At 40.2% G+C, this 12,835-nt stretch overlaps 1 long non-coding RNA gene across 2 annotated transcripts; it reads left to right on the top strand.

The window, feature by feature from the left end:
• The first annotated feature begins 419 nt into the window (after positions 1-419).
• On the top strand, positions 420-7,005 carry LOC148316047 (uncharacterized). 2 transcript variants are annotated; one of them, XR_015840410.1, is made up of 7 exons: positions 420-492; positions 1,153-1,272; positions 1,880-2,043; positions 2,388-2,576; positions 4,851-4,946; positions 6,007-6,159; positions 6,267-7,005. It is a non-coding gene; the product is annotated as an uncharacterized LOC148316047 (long non-coding RNA). The 2 variants fall into 2 exon arrangements; XR_015840411.1 differs by lacking the exons at positions 420-492; positions 1,153-1,272; positions 1,880-2,043; positions 2,388-2,576 and having other exon boundaries at positions 4,778-4,946.
• Positions 7,006-12,835: the final 5,830 nt, after the last annotated feature.

Raw genomic sequence — 12,835 nt, 5'->3', positions numbered from 1 at the left:
TGGGTTAGTTTGACCCACCTTGAGATCCGTTCCCACTCAGTGACAGTGTCTACAAGCCACTGCCACCAGGCCAGTGAACCCAACGTCCAGGCAGTGACAAAAAACGTGATCAAATTACATTGCTCATCATCAGGTGTTTGTGAGACGCTCTTTGTATGTTTCCTCAATTAAGACCTGTTTTCCATTGGTGTATTTGAAAAAAGTGGTGAACCTGTTAAATTCACTACAAAACGTTAAGAAGATGAAAGTAATGTTTGAAGGAATATTATTTTTCTATCGACGTGCCGGCGGGCGGGCACAGATAGAGAGTGATAAAGCAGCACCACCCGCGCGGGGCGTGCTGACGAAAAGGCAAGCGCTCCTCCTCTCATCGCGTCCTTATTAAGACAGAAAAAAGACGCTGTTGAATTTGACCTATTCGCAGTTCGAGCAGGTGCTTAACGCTGGAGAATATCACCACTTCGAAGTTCGAACTGCTGTTGAAACGGAGAGGTAAGTGTTTTTCGTTGGGTTTTTTTCAAAACATGCGTCGAGTGCATTTGTTCATAGTTAGAGATAGTTGTGTGGAAAACACTATACAAAGTAGCACCATGGATGTGGGCCTACAACACTGGCCTAGCAAACATGTACTCCTACATCGACATAATTGACGAGCTCCAGTTAAGCATTGAATAATTATAAAACGTCATGGTGCTTTTACTCATTTAAAGAACTAAACCGACGCGTATTGTCATCCGGTGGTCAGGTTTGCATTGAATGTGAGCACGAGGGACGCTAGCTTGTTGCGTTAGCTTTGCGGAGCTAACAGCTTGCACTTTTGTTATAGAACCACAGAATGCAAGTACCATGATAATTTCTGTCATTAATTTTTGTGTAAGACACGATGTTCACTGGTTAATTACATGATTCTTAAAGCAAAGGTTACTGTGAATGCAATTTTGGTAAGATTTTTGTAGTCACACTGCATAAATCTGTCTGTGTCTGTTGTTTAAACTTCAATATAAACTATTATGGTTGAAATCGTTAATTGGGATGGAGGAATTGATATTTTTTTAATTTATAATTTATTTTTCTTACACTAATATTGTTAAAACTCCATTTAGCCCATAGTATTAATAATTCTCAACACAATACTGTCTTTTTTCTTTATAGAATAAACAATGCCTTCCCTGAGATGCAGGAAGTCCCCAAAGCAGGATACTATTGAACATGCAGTCAAGGGTCTGGACAAGACTGCAGAGTTAGAAGCGAAGTATATAAACTAATTTAAAGGTATGATGTTAACGCTTTTGCTAAGATATATTATTGTTTTCTGATAACCAAGCTGACATCGTTTTTTAAGTGGTTATTTTACATTAAGAGTGTCTTGACCTTTTCTTTTGCCACTTTTGTCAGTTTCAAGTTATTTCAGTGAGTGTGAAACCTGATGGTAGGAGTTCTATCTAAATTAAGGCTGTACTTGATGACGCCCTCCGGCATTTTTATACCACAATAGACCGGTGAACAAGTCCGATATTGATAGTCTAGTGTAAAGCACGTAATACGTCACAGAGATCACGTGACGCGATCCAATATGACTGTGTACAGTGTATGTCATTGTTTTGAAACTAAATAATCTTAAAGTTTTTTTTTTACGTAACCAGGTGCAATTGACATTTGTACTTTCAGTCCTAATACATACTGGCTAATGCAATGCTGGAAAATGAATTTTGGCTGGTCTGTTCCTTTAAAATCATAAAGAAGGGCTCTGCTCTATCCCTCACAAGAAGCAATGTTTCAAACCACCCTACATTAGTATAGTGGCACAAATGAATATGATGACTCCTTATTTGTGTGCTTAAAAATATGACGAAGCTAACTTGATTTCCCTGTTAACTAGGTCGAGGAGTATTTACCAAGGCCCCTTTCAGGAAAGACGACTTTATTCTTTATTATGGAGTACAGAGGAAAATTGATAGATTCTGATGAATCTCAACGCAGGAAGATGGATGGAAGAGGCACTGTCTTTTTGTTTGACTTCCGCCGGCAAGAAAAAACTTGGAGGTGAGGCAAAGATTGAGATGTTATCTTATTTTTGTTTTTATTTAAAAAAATAAACACATACTCATCCCATAAGTGTTAGGGGAAAAATCATTCTCTAAGCAAAAATGTATAATTACTTTTATTCATGCGTTGAATCTGTACAAATGAAAATATAGATCATGAAGTCTCAAAGACAAGCTGTTAATAGGGTCTGATTCCAATAGAAATTTCTTGTATGATTTGATTTAGATTTAAAAATTGTGGATTTCCTATTTTTATGTTTTGTGTACACAAGATTGTCTCAAAGATTAATTTCTGACATTGATTGAATAATTGTTTTTTTTTTTTTTTTAATCTATTTTAAGTGTTGATGCAGCTCAAGAAGATGGCAGTCTGGGAAGACTGGTTAATGATGACCACATGCACCCCAACTGTAAAATGAAGAAGATGACAACAGAGGACAGACCACACCTCTGTCTGTTTGCGCTCCGAGACATTGATGTTGGCGAAGAAATAACTTAAGACTATGGACCAGCTGGCCTTGGAGAACACAGGTTTGTAAGATGCATCTTTAAGTACAATAACAGAGCCCACTTGTGGTGTTCTGGTGATGTAGTTTCCAATTAGTTTGGCAATCTAATAAATGTATGTGAGGTTTCTATGGAAGTTGAACATGCTGACTGACTGGGGGAGTTCTCCATTGTCCACTATCTGTAATTCAAATTTGTGGGTCTGAGTCAAAGTTTGGCTCTGCAGGAACAACGAACTGGTCAGGGAGTGACAGTATTACAAAGTTCTGCGTTACTCCTTTCTGGGCGGTGGCCCTGTTAGGCCATCATATGCCATATTGCAAATATCCCCATTGTGGGACTAATTAAGGACATCTTTATGTTGTGGTTTCCCTACCAGAACCAGCACCAACCCTGTATATTCATGATATAAAACACTGTTTCAATTTGATATTTAGCCTTTCTATACTGTAAAAATAGAAGACCCCAGGCTTTCCTGCGCGCCCTTGCCCAATTGGTGGTGTTCAGGAGACAACCTGGGACTGAAATATCAGTCACAACCAGTGTTGTTTTCGTCACTGATGACTATGACGAAAATACTTCGTTAACGCCCCTTTTTTAATGACGATGACAAGCTATACGAGGTTCTTTTATGACGAAAACATGACGTGATGTACATGAATTTTTTTCGTTGACTAGACAAAATTGTTAGCATGTGGTTCATAAATTATTTTATGTTGCTTTTAGTGAAATAAAGCCACAACAGTTGCCCAACAAAATGTTTTGCTTCTCTGCTTATTTTGGAGCAGTGAGTATTGATTCCACTGTTGCCACTTTTTTCTGTTTGTGATGAAGAATCCTTAGTAGTCCATCCAAAAGTCTTTGTTATTGGGTGGAAACCTTGAATGCCTTGTTTTAACTCAAATGGACTTAAACCCATCCATCCATCCATCCATCCGTTATCTGTACCGCTTCTCCTCACTAGGGTCGCGGGGGGTGTTGGAGCCTATCCCAGCTGTCTTCGGCAGTAGGCGAGGTACACCCTGAATTGGTGTCCAGCCAATCGCAGGACATGCATAGACGAACAACCATCCACGCTCACACTCATGCCTCGGGGCAATTAGAGTGTCCAAGCAACTTGCCATGCATGTTTTAAGAATATGGGAGGAAACCGGATTACCCAGAGGAAACCCACGCAGGAAGGCCGGAGCCAGAATCGTACCTACGACCTCAATATTGTGAGGCCATCATGCTAACCAGTTGGGCCACCGTGCCGCTTGGACTAAAACCTTTGTGAATAAATTGACGAAAACTAGGGTAAAACTTTTTTTGCGTTTCCGTCGATTAAAACTGGACTAAAACCCTTTTTTTAGTTTTCGTTGACTAAAACTGGACTAAAACTATAACGAATTGGGATGACTAAATGTGATGTAAACAAATCAGCACTTTGTCCAAATGACTTGGACAAAATCTAAAATGCCTGCCAAAAACAACACTGGTCACAACACGTGTCTACAGAAGATTAATTGGCATGGGCGAAATTAATTAGTTTTATTTCATTCATGAGCTTATGTTTTGTTTTGGGTGGCTAAGGCTTAAAATGTGTAAAAATCTAATCCAACCTCAAATATAATTAATTCAATAAATTTATGATGCTACTAAAACATCGAAGCAGCCTCCTCCAGGCTTTACAGACTCAGAAATGGAGGTATGCGTATCGTGTGCTCATCCTGTCGTGTCTCGAGATGTTAAAATTGCAGTTAGATAGACGTGTGCTGATTAGACAAGACTTCTAATATATCTGGTGTCACAGGATATTTGTCAGTGAATGTGTATGTCTGGTTTGAGGCTCACTCAGCTTTTTCTTGTGTTGTGGGGTCCAGTTGAGTTGAATTGCGAGTCAGGTATGTTGGCCATCTGACACCCAACTGTCAGGTTTGCGTTCGTGGGGACCCCGTAGAGCCATTTTTATTGTTGACATAAATCATAGCTAATCATCTTTTCCTTCATTATCATATGAAATACAGTTAGGAGTTGTATGTGCCTTTACTATGTTATAATCTTAGAACCTACCAGCCACTACAGCTGTCCGACAAGAAGACTTTTGGCTGTCCTGTGCTCCATTGCGGCCCTGGTGGCGTTCAAAAGACAACCTGTGACTGAAATATCAGTCACAACATATCTCTACTGAAGATTAATTGTCATGCGCTAAAGTAATTGGTTTTGTTTCATTCGTGAACTTGTTCTTTAAAATGTGTAAAATTCTGATCCATTTTCTTTTTTTTAATTCATTAAATTAATATTCAACTTGTTCATTAGGATGGAGGACAACCGACAATGACTGAATCGGCTGAGGTTGATGCCACCAGAACATCGAAGCAGCCTTCTCAAGGTTTGACAGACTCTGAAAAGGAGGTATGCGTATCATGTGGTCATCCTGTCGTGTCTTGAGATGTTAAAATTACAGTTAGATAGACCTGTGCTGGTTGGACAAGTTTTCTAATATATCTGGACATAAATCGTAGCTAATAATATTTTCCCTCATCATCATATGATATACAGTTATGCGTAGTGTATGTCTTTACTATGTTACAATCTAAGAACCTACCAGCCACTACAGTTCTCTCATTGGGAGACTTAAGCTTTCGTCAGGCTGTCGACTGCTGCATTGCCCTCTTATTGGCTTTAAGTACACAACCTGTAACTGAATTATCTGTCAGAACAGAACCTATGTGTCCACAGCAGGTGATTTGGCATGTGGATTCTTCAGATTTTTAGAAAATAGGTAAAATTGTGATCAAAAGTTTAAAATGTATAAAATTCTGGTATAGTTTGCAATAGTATATCTATTAAATCATTTCAAAACTTCTTAACAAGGATGGAGAACATTGGCTGTGACCGAATTGGTTGAGGTTTACATTACCAGGACCATTGAGCAGCCTCCTCGGGATCTACAAATTTAGGAATGAAGATATGCATCCCATGTTACAATCCTGTTATGGCCCGAGGTTTTGAAGTTGCAGTTACATATTGGGCTGGGCGATATGGCTGATAAGTACATAGCGATATAAGTATTTCATATGGGTCCATTGATACACATTGAATTCTTTTTTCATATTATTTTATTCATTATTTTTTTTATTTTCCAATATTTTCACTGCCCTGTTAAAAAAACATTTAATGTAGTTTTCCTCCCGGGAGCTTTTTGTTACGGTCAATTAAGTGTTTTTGTTAAATATAGCTGCGTAGAATAATTATATGCATTATTATCGTACCACAATGTTTTGGTTTTGCAAATAATTTCCTAAAATCATTCTAATTTTGTTATTACATTATTTTGTCATAATATCATTCATCAATATTTTAGTTTTTTTTTTTTTTCAAATAGAATTAAGACCTTTTTCTGTGCAGATTCCTCTGGGGATTAAGTATTTAATGGGTTCTCAATTTTCTCTTGGACTCTGATGCAACCCAGTCTCCTCCCTTGGACAAAAAATATGGGCTGAATCTTCCTTGGAATAACGACACAGATTCTGACGAATCATTGTCAAATCCTGCCCCTGAACTTTGTGCCTCAGACCCAGACCATATTACTATCCCAAGGCTCAGGAGGACCAAAAGTATACAGGTAAACAACCCATATAGATTTCAGGGAATCTTACAAGCAAATTGCATATATTTTATTGGTCTCCTGCCTTCTATCCTTTATATTTCGTTGTTGTTGTTGTTTTTTAGATTTAAAAAACAGGCTGACTTTGGAATGGATAAGCATTATTACTCCAACTCAGATGACAGTGGAGATGAATATATTCCGGATACAAGTGAGGCCTCTGATTCAGACGGAAGTGAATCTTTGAAAATTGTGGACCCTCTCTTGAAGTCTAAGAATGCCTTCAGAGATTTTTCTCCCACACCACGAATCTCAAAAGCCACCTCAACGCAGGTTGTTAATCAAGGGCGTTCACCCGTTCGGAGGAGTAGCAGCACTGGTGTGATTCTTGAATTCTATGGCTCTTCAAATATTTGTGCAGTTTAACACAAATCATCCAAAATAGAATTCAAGCACATCTGTGACAGAAATTCAAATTCAGAAGTCAAAGAGAGAGAACAAAAAAAAAATCTAATGCTGCCCTTCTTCCGAAGACATATACTGTAAACATTAAATGTATGTTAGGACAATCTTGAAAAAAGTATTAGAACACCCTTTACTTTTATTTCTTGTTAATTTTATTAACCAAAATATGTCCATTTTTATTACAGATTAATGAATACAAAATTAAAACTCTAATCAGCTACTTTTTAATCGTTATATTTGTATAAACAAATGTTATACATCTGTGTGTTAACTTATACAAGAAATGACGGAAAAGCAAGGGTGGTTTAGTATTTTTTTATCGTATATAGTCTGTATAATATCTTTAACCTATGCTGATGCTGTTTAATACTGATTTAAATAATAATAATAATGTCATAATCTGTTGGTTTTACATGAACAAAACCTTTCAAGCACTTTTTAAAATTCTAAATACTACCTCTTGTCAGTAAGTTGGTTCACAGCACTGCCTTGGAGTGAAAGTGTGTAGTGCTGAGACAGTCGGTATGTGCTGAGTCGTCTGACGTTTGTGTGACTGGTACCCAGGAAGGTAGCAAAACCAGGCAGTGTGTATGTCGTACCCAGGAAGGCAGAGAAACCAAGCAATATGTATGTGGTACCCACGAAGGCAGAGAAACTAAGCAGTGTGTATGTGGTACCCGGGAAGGTAGCAAAACCAGGGAGTGTGCATAGATACAGACCCCAAAAGTGATTAAAACCAAATAAAGTCCCCAGAAGATCATCTGTAGTCAGGTGAAGGACCCTGTACTTTGTTCAACTCATTTACTCCCTTAGACGTACAAAGACGTCTTTTAATGCAATGGCGCCCTCTACCAAAGACGTATAAGTACGTTTCCTGTCTTTTTTACGTCATAGTGTACATAAGGGTCTGATGCAACCTCTGACTGAGAATCAGCCTTGTCCGCATTGTGAATCATGTAAAAATCACCCAGCAGGGGGCAGAGGTGCAAAAGATCCGCCTTGAATCTGCGCCAGAGGTACAAATGGGGGGGCGGGATCCTGGGGTAGACTTATAAGTGTGGAGAGCAGCGTGGGTAGCAGCAGCATCGGCAGCACTAGCAGCAGTCGCATTAGTAGCGTTAGCAATGAAATCCTCCAAGCAAATGACGATCGAGGAATGCTTTTTTGTAAAAAAAAGCTTCCTAAAAGCATCAAGGCGATGGAGACGCTTTGGTTGAGAGGATGACGCTTCGTCGTCGTCACAACAAAACGGCGTCTAAAGAGGGTGCGCGTGCCTTGCGGCCTGCATCGCCTGCCTTCGGACAATAGCCAAAGCAGCTGAGAGTCCTCACCAGATCCCCCCGAACGAGGAGGTAAGCGCTCGCAAGTTACCATTGAACATGTGGTTTTACCCCTCATGCTTTTATTGTACATATCATGCATCTTGCGGGCAGAAAATGTCGCGTAAATGTGCAGTTAGACGCGAGCTTGCTCGCTGACTTCCTCGTCCGGCCGCCTCTATTGCACAATTACACGCGAGCGTAAGTCCTCGCCGACGAGGAAGTAAACGCTCGCAAGTTACCATTAAACATGTGGTTTTAGCCCTCATGCTTTTATTGTACATATCATGCATCTTGCGGGCAGAAAATGTCGCGTAAATGTGCAGTTAGACGCAAGCTTGCTCGCTGACTTTCTCGTCCGGGCGCCTATTGCACAATTACACGCGAGCGTAAGTCCTCGCCGACGAGGAAGTAAACGCTCGCAAGTTACCATTGAACATGTGGTTTTAGCCCTCATGCTTTTATTATACATATCATGCATCTTGCGGGCAGAAAATGTCGCGTAAATGTGCAGTTACGCGCGAGCGCATCTCCTCCCCGACGAGGAAACAACAATACTGAATGGTGTGGTAATCATGCATACTTTCTAAAATTCACAGATTGTGCATCCCGCGGCAAGAAAGTTCCTCCTCGTCTTGTTGGTGTAAAGAAAGGTAAATTATAATATGAAACTTCACACGCCAGCAATAAAATGCAGCAATAAATATATATTTCCAATTGTTTATATTTCTGTAATTTACAGGTTGTGCATCAGGAAGCAGTGGTTCCGGATGGCGTCACACTGGATGGCAACCGAGGAAAATCGACTTTACAGCAACCCCTGGACCACTGAATGCCGCTGCCCATTTGGAGTCTGAGGAGCCAGCTGATTTCCTGCAGCTGTTTCTCACGGATGAGCTTCTGCAGCACATCGCGGATGCCAGCAATCACTTCCCAGACAATTATTTTCACACAAACCCCAGTGGACAAACACAAGCTCGCCTATTTTCCACGGACCAGCAAAGCCAGACCACAACGAAAGTGTCGGGTCTGTTTGCGCAAAGGCAAACGGAGTGAAACAAGAATGTGGTGTGAACTATGTTGTGTGCCCTTGCATCAAGGCAACTGTTTTATTTTATATCACACAAAAAAAAAGTATGTATGACACTGATGTATTTCATTTTTGTACATAGTTCAACAGTTCAGTCGTTTAGTGTTATGTGCAAATAAATTTATTTTATCAAAAACATTTTTTGTGCTTTTTTTTGTTATTTTATAGAAGGCATGCATTATTTAGATGTTAGAGGTGTCATAAAAGCCATAAATAATAGTGTCAAAATTCAAATTATGGTCAAAATGCATCAGTTTACAAAGCTCATTTTCTCAGTTTTTTCCCCAGGGATTGGAGTTTTCATGAAATTTAGCTATTTTCAAATGCTGATTGCTCAAGAATGGAAAAAGATAGGAACAAACATTTTTTTTCTGTTGAAAGAAGAGAGGCTCATCTTTCTTCGGGTGTGCTCCATGTCTATATAGCATTAGAATACTATATTCTGTGGGCCTTGCAATATTAGTCAAAACCCAGGAAAACGCTGGGATTGAGCGGGTTGCTCCAGTGAAAATGGCTGGTATTTAATGAGTTAAGACTGGTTAGGACATCCGGCTCGCAGTCCCAAGGTGCAGGGTTCGATCCCGGGACCCAGCTTTCCTGTGTGGAGGTTGCATTTGTGAGTGAGTTTGAGCGCAGATGGTTGTTCGTCTTTGCGTGCCCTGCGATTGGCTGGCAACCACTTCAGGGTGTGCCCCGCCTACTGTCCGTTGACAGCTGGGTAGGCTCCAGCACGCTATCCTTGTGAGAATAAGCGGATTGGATATTACATGTATGTGTTTATGCCCTAGGCCAGGCGAGGGCAAACTACGGCCCGGGGGCCACATGCGGCCCGTTAAGTTTTAATCCGGGCCGCCGAACTTGAAAAAAATTTAATGAATAAACCTTGTTAATGTTTTATTTTCTAAACACTGTGGTTTTCAAAGACAAATATTATTGTTGGAATGCTTTTATTCACTTTCATTTAAAATTAAATGTATTTTTTTTCTCAGATGAGGTGAGGTTTCCAAAACACTCCATCCATCTGCTCCTGGTCCGGCCCCTCTGTCATATTTTAGAACCCATTGTGGTCCTCCAATCAAAAAGTTTGCCCGCCCCTGCCCTAGGCTTTGTGTCTTTGCTTGGTTGACTGTGTAATGAGTGTATGAATGCATTTCTTTCTACCAGACACCTTGGACTTCCCATGGCAGATTAATAATCTATTTTATCTATCCATCAGGGTCACGAATGTCATTTGATGAGTAGAGAATTTAGAGTCTCCAATTAACCTAATATACATGGATTTGCGCATGGAAACCTGAGAAAAAGCCCTTAGTCCTACTTTTCCATCTGAACCACTTTATCCTCACGAGGGTCACAGCCGTGACATCCCAGCTGACTTCAGAAAGTAAGTGGGCGACGACTCATGATCTCTTGGTTGAATAATATTGTTAGGGGCTCAAAATGGCCCTCTACAATAAAATGGCAGAAGAATATTACATACTCTCTGGCAGAAGAATATTGCGTTTTTTTTGTTTTGTCCAATTAACTTAAATAAAACTTGGGAAAATTTAATGATTACATGTAAACCAGCTGGTCTTCCCCATACCAAGCCCTGGCTAAAACTGACTGAAAAATGCATGATGTGTGCCTTTTAAACTCCTCGGCCCATCCACTATGCCAGGGATGGGCAAACTTTTTGATTGGGAGGGGGGGGGCACAATGAGTCCTAAAATACATTTAATTTTAAACGAAAGTGAACAAAAGCATTACAACAATATATATGTCTTTGAAAAACCACAGTATTTAGAAAATAAACCATTAACAAGGCTTATTCATTTAATTTTTTTCAAGTTTGGGGGGCTGGATTGAAACGTTTAACGGGCCACAAGTGGCCCCCGGGCCGTAGTTTGCCCAAGTGCCCTAAGCCAATTGATTCTAAAAAATAACAGTTTTCTTCATCAAAACAACATTTTATGATCAACATAAATGTTAGTGAGTACATAAAGGTATACTCATTCGATCTATCATAACCCCATGCACTTAGACTGTACAAAAAAAAGAAAATTTTTATTTTAAAACCTAGTATTTCGCCATGACGTCACACGCTAGCGTCAAGTGCTTGGCGCTAAAAACCCGGAAGTAACAGCGGCGCTCGGTTTGAAAGTGGAGAGTTGTGCATGGTAGGCGAATTCGGGAGAAATGTTTGTTGAACACGAGGACTGTGGCGTAGAAGATGGTTTAACAGCGATCTAGTGCGCACCCAACCGTGATGGCTGACCAACGAAATAAATGCGGACCGACGGAGTGGACTGACAGGACGTGGAAAACAGGTGTGTGGCATGTGCACGAATGTGGGAGCGCGTTCACTATGGTGGCAGCGATCGCAAAGCAGCAGCACCACTCCTTGACAAAAGTATTGTACTTTCTCTGATGTTTTGGGTTTGCTCTGCTTTGGGGTTTGTAGTTCTGGCCACGCAAAAGTAACAAAGCAAGTTCTTGGATGTCTGCTTTTTTCTTGAACTGTTAATTGGTTAACATCGTGGCTCTTATTTTTATCTAATGTATGGAGTTTGGTGGCTATCTATATGCACAACTATATTAGTTGCACTTGAAATTGCATACAGAAAATTAGTATAAATAGGTTACGCTATAAAGTATAACAATATTAACAATCGTTATTGTTGTTACTGTTTATTTATTTTATTTTGCAATAACTGTGCTCCAAGCTTAGCTGTTGTGCCAGCTGCCAAGTAAAAATATGTAATCTCACTCAATAATAGGAATAAATACTTAACTAACATCTCAATTTTTCGGGTTGGGCTGTGGGGGAGGGGAGGGTGGCTGCCTGACATAAAGCAGACTGTCCTGCACATGCGCAGACCAGCCGAGTGTGTGAAGTGTGCGTAAGTGCAGTACCGGGACCGACCACTAGACAGCGATCCTGAGTAATTTTTCCGCACACACATTTCTAGCACACTCGTCTTGTTTTTGTGACCTTCCTGGGAAGCCCTGAAACTTTGACAGGACCTCCCCCTGAGCTTCTTATCACTGAATTCAATGCTCTTTTTTGTGGGGCCCAGATTTTTGGTCCCCACAAAAATTTTGGTCCCCTACAGTGGGTGTGCTGTCCGATGTTGGTCCCCAACATGTAGCTTATACATACAAACACACACACACCCCCCTACTTGTTTTTGTGACATTGTTGGGCCACCTGAGCAAAACTCACATTGTGGGAACCACCCTTTCTAGTGGTTGTACAGCTCTGAAAAAAATCAGGCAGTGTCCAGGAATTTAGTTAAACACAAAAACCACTTCAAATTACCAATTAATGACCAGGAGGTCAAATGAGTGACTCAAGTGCATGTAATTCAGTCACTGTAGCCCAAAGATTCTCTGGGCCAGTGGATGAACCATTATTCGTCTTGGACAGCATTGAAGCAGGCCGTAGCCTGGTTTCTAAAGCTGAAAGACTTACTGACAGAGTAAAGGAAAATAGAAAGGAGTTAATCACATTAGGTGAAGAAGGCAAGATGAATTTATTCAAGAGAACTGTCAAAGGAAAGTATTTGACCTGCGACGACTTGGATAAAGCAGAAAGAGAACTTGTGAAATACTGTCAAAGGCGAAGTTTCAAAAAAGATTTAGCCATATTTGAAAAACAAAAAAGGGTGAAGAAAAGTAGCCCACTTTACAAGTTCAATATAGTACTTCAAGATGGTGTCATGAGGGTTGGTGGACAGTTGAGCCACGCAGCCATGCCTGAAACAGCAAAACAGCAAGCCATCTTGCCAAGGATTCACATAACACAAAGCTAGTCCTGAGATACATTCATGAGATTACA

The sequence above is a fragment of the Idiotropiscis lumnitzeri genome, unplaced genomic scaffold (genome assembly GCF_059441095.1).
Source record: "Idiotropiscis lumnitzeri isolate Australia: NSW breed Sydney's pygmy pipehorse unplaced genomic scaffold, RoL_Ilum_1.0 HiC_scaffold_24, whole genome shotgun sequence".
NCBI classification, from domain to species: domain Eukaryota; kingdom Metazoa; phylum Chordata; class Actinopteri; order Syngnathiformes; family Syngnathidae; genus Idiotropiscis; species Idiotropiscis lumnitzeri.
This window is presented reverse-complemented; position numbering and strand designations above follow the sequence as displayed.